The 4,564-nt window shown below is 39.1% G+C and overlaps 1 long non-coding RNA gene across 1 annotated transcript in view; it reads left to right on the top strand.

The window, feature by feature from the left end:
* The window catches only part of LOC146544494 (uncharacterized), an 84,317-nt gene that overhangs the window by 135 nt on the left and 79,618 nt on the right, over window positions 1-4,564 (top strand). The window contains exon 2 of the long non-coding RNA XR_014883160.1: window positions 3,452-3,579. This is a non-coding gene — a long non-coding RNA (uncharacterized LOC146544494). The remainder of the gene's footprint in view (window positions 1-3,451; window positions 3,580-4,564) is intronic.

Here is a 4,564-nt window from a genome sequence, read left to right as displayed (position 1 = left end):
GTCAGCATTTCCTCCTAGGTTACAGTGGGGACTTGGGGTGAGGCCTTTCCGTAGAGCGCCCATAAGCCTCCATGATTACAGTGAGGGGAGCTGATGGAAATGGGGAGAAACTTGAAATCCCAACCCATGTGTATGACAACAGCATGTTTTCTGGTCATTTCACTACTTGCATGGTAACATAGAAAGAATGAGTAATGATTTGCCCAAGGCTTAGAAGATGGATTTGCAACCTTGCAACAGAAACAAACCTTAGTGGAGTCTTGCAGACACACATATAGATGAAAGGATAGATGAAATCTTTAAATTAAAGTATAAGTTTAAGTAAAGTAAAAGTTTAATTTAAAGTAATTTAAAGTACAGATTTTTGAAGTTTAACTTTAAAATACCATTACTTGTTACTGACCTGATTTCTTTCACACCTTGTCTTCCTATAATGCATATCTCAAGAGTTTACTAGATTCTGAAGAGTGGCATTTGCTCTTAACTGTTTAGAATCATAGAATCCTTAGAGCTGGAAGGGATCTCTGAAGTTCTCTGAAGGCCATCTAACTGAACTCCCCTGCATTGAACAGGGACACCACAACTAGATCAGGTTTCCCAGAACCTTATCAAGGCTCACTTTGAAAGTCACTAGGTCTAACTTACCATTAGAAGTATCAGCTGCCTCATAGGCATAAGTTCACAATCCTACAGCTGACTGTGCTTCTATACCACAGGCATTTTGCTCACAAATAAGCAGAATTACTTCTGACAGATTTTTAGTGATGCCAGATATTTGCAGGCAGGCCCACAGTCACACACAAAAAGAAGAGCTGAACTTGTCTAACTGATGAACTAGATCACTTAGCTATACAGCATCCCCTCACAGGAAAGAACTCAGGTCCAGGAGATGCTCTTCTGGTTGTAGCTGGCCCTTATATGAGCCCTGGATGGCTCCACCCCTTCTAGTCATGTGAGGAGCACAGGTGCAAACAATTTTCCTGTGCTCCATAGGACAACCACACCCCTTCACCAGGTGCTCTGTCAGCAGTTCAAGCCACGACCTAACAGTTCCCCTACACGTGGGATATTTCTGAAGTACTCAAGGATGTTGCTGAGTGAAATTCCCGTCAGTACTCTAAGCTGTAGTTCAAGTTTATTCCCTTCGGAGAATACTTTAGATGGTCTCCATCTCTGTCCTGTGAGAATAAGGCATCTGTCCTGTGTGGTTGAGTTCTTACTGACCTTAAATGTTTTCAGGAAAATGTAAATAGTCTGAGTATGGGTGTTTATATGGAGTAAATATATGAATACATAGATGAATTGCAGTTCAGGTGGCAGCGTACCAATACTTTGTTAGCATCAGTCATTTCAGTTTTTACATGAGTAGACTTTCCATTTTAACTGTGCACATGATGGGAAAATCACTTTCTTTCAAGGTGTAAACATAATATCATTATGCTGCACAAGGCCAATGAGAAAACAGAAGAAGTAGTAAGTTTCTGCAGAGAAACGCAGAAGGCTGGGAACAAACATCTGTAGGATTGTAGCAGAATTGCTAAGTCAGGGCTTGAAACAGTGATTGAGCACCTGGTGGGAAGGCAGGGCCAACTCAGGGGAGCTCAGGTGCACGCAGTGCACCTGGGTGACTGGAAGCAATGGAGCCAGGATCCATGCCTTCCCAGACCTCATTTAAGGGTTGGCAGTGGACACAAAGGTCTCTCTTTGGTGGTCTTTGTGTACTAGAGGCCTTGTGAAGGTAAATAGCTTTTTTTCCTTTGTTTTCCCATAGCTATTGCATTTGAGCAAATTATCACTTGCTGTGGCCTAGGATCTTGCTGCTCTGCTGTTATTGCTGCACTTTTTATTGTTTATAAGGCTATATTTAATTCTACATCCTTTTCTAGTTGTGCACACATGAAATGGGCTAGAGTACTTTTGCTGGGGAACTTTTTTTTATTAGCTGATATGCATAGGTGGTCTTGTGTGAGTCAGCTCTGTACTTGAGAACATTTCTGTACAAACATCATTTATAAGTATTAAGAGACACGTGAGCCCTTAATGCTAAAGGAAACTTTTAATACTGCTGGCATAAAACCAAACAACGGTTCAAAACTTCATCTGTGTTTTCTGGAGATGATAAAAGAAAGCTAGAAAATCATGCTTCAGTGTCTTTGATCAATGCTTGTAGAGACAAGAATGTTACGCTCCATTTTTTTCTTACGTGTATTTATCCGTCTCACTTTCTTGTTAACTTTCTTTAACTAAAATTTTAGAACACCTTAAAGAAATGTAGTTCGAGTTTATTAAGCCTTGTCCTCATTAATAAGCCTTTCTAATATTATCCTTGGATTTTTTAATTCTAGTGGTTTTTTTTTTTGTTTGTTTGTTTGTTTTAGTTCTGTGTGGTTTTAAATATTTTTTTCTGAAGATGCCGTAATTCTTAGTGGGCTGCTGCTGTGCGGGAGTTGCTGTGCTTTTCACCTCCGGCAGGGGGCGCTATGGTCACATGGAGCGGCTGGGGCGGCTCCGCATCTCTCCAAATCGCTGGGACCTTTCCAGTTGTGTTTTTTTTTTTTTAATGGCCTTTTTAACTCTGCATTCAGAGCCATAGATAATTAGTTCCTGAAATACTCGATGTTAAACATTCGCCATTCTTAAAAGCTTTTACGTACTACCTTGTTTCTTTTCTTAAGTAGTTGGTACAGAGCAGTAATCACCAGCCATCTACTCCATTCAAAAACAAATAACAAGAGAAAAAACCCAATGGTATTTATAAAAGACTATATAACAAAACCTAAATAGTAATAAAGCAAGATACTATCTAGTGGAAAAATGAAATCCATATACGACTTTTCCAGCTAACTTCTTCCAGTAGTGTAGTAGGTTGTGTTTTTTTGTTTTTTGTTTTTTTTTTAATTCTAACAGTATCCTTTGTGGCATTGATCATTCAGTCAGGCCAGACTGATGCAGTAGCATGGATGTATGTTTGCACCTAGTTTGCAGCATACTGGTGGGTGTTTATCTGAATTAACTTGGTATTTACTACAACATTTTTCTAACCAGAAGCTTTCTGAATCCACTTAGCACCTAGATTTACAACCCATTGTCAAGTGTACCTTAGAAAACGATTTTCCTGCAGTTTCTGAACTACCTAGGTCAATATCTTCCTGAAAGAGAAGATAAGGGCTTTTGTTCCACCTGGGGATGTTAAAAATAAACTGTAAAAGCAGAGGAAACTTACGCAAATTCTTCTCCCAGCAGAATTCTTTTTTTTTAATTCCTCCAGAGACTGGGGACTGCTTGTCCCTTGAGGCTGAGCTGTTCTCTGCTGACTGCATGTTTACATACATTTGTGGATACGTACATGCCTACTTCTTCAATTCTAGAGACAAAACCGCAGTCTATAGGTGAGCCCTGACTGTGAACTTTTTTCTTTACATGCATTTTATTTTTCCCCCCCACCCCCCAGGCTACTTATTCTGGTATGAGGATCAGGATGTCTCCTTTGGAAATTCAGCCATATGCCTGGAGCATATTCTATTCTTATTCCCAGCCTGAAGACAGACAAAACATCTATCGGATTATAACATCTAAAAGGTATGATTACTCTCATGAATTGGTTTGTATCATTTGGAATTTTGAGAGGTATAAATTATTATGTATGCAGTGTTAGGAAAGTGCTGAAGAAATTGTTTTGTATGTCATAAACATACTGTAGCCTGTTTGTTTTCCACTGATCATGTGATGAAACAACATAGAATGGCTTGGGTGGGAAGAGACCTCAAGGATCACCAAGTTCTAAGCCCCTGCCACAGATAGGGTTGCCAACTGCTAGATCAACTACTAGATCAGATTGCCCAGGGCCCCTTCCAACATGGCCTTAAACATCTCTAGAGACAGGGTATCCTCTCTAGGCAACCTGTAACACCACCTCATCACTCAGTAAGAAAAACTTCTTCTGACATCTAATCTATAAATCTCCCTTCATTTAGTTTAATAATATTCACCCTTGTCATATCACTATCTACCCCTGTAAAAAGTTTATTTCCTTCATGGTTATAAGCAACACTTAAATATTAGAAGGCTGTGGTGATTTCTTCCTGCAGCCTTCTTTTCCAAGCTGAACAAGCCCATGGGGTAAGAGGATATTTGGGTGTGGCAAACCCTCCAGAAAGTATATAATTACAATAAACTACTTTAGTATGTTATTTGATTGACTTATCTGGTTTCTGTTGCTACTTCTCAAGCTAAAGGGATGCTGATCTGCAAACAGAAGAGTGGAAATACCTGAGGCCAGAATTGACCCTGACTCTCTGGTACTGCATCCTTTATTTCTTTAACAAAGTCCTTGTAAAGCCAGGCTTTCCAAATATGTATTATTTTTTGAAGATCTAAAAATATATAGAATGTAATCAATTTATGTCAAAGTCCATAACATCTATTCATATTTAATAGCTTGGATAACATTGTCCCAAAAGACAGCATATGAAAGTTCAAATCTTAATTCACCTCAAGGATAGTGCAGTTTTGGGAAGGATAATAAATTTATGGTTGACGCTATCTTTTGATGTTAAACACTATT

Source organism: Meleagris gallopavo, chromosome 4 (genome assembly GCF_905368555.1).
Source record: "Meleagris gallopavo chromosome 4, MGAL_WU_HG_1.1, whole genome shotgun sequence".
NCBI classification, from domain to species: Eukaryota; Metazoa; Chordata; class Aves; order Galliformes; family Phasianidae; genus Meleagris; species Meleagris gallopavo.
The sequence above is the reverse complement of the archived record's forward strand: the minus strand, read 5'-3'. Positions and strand labels throughout refer to the sequence as shown.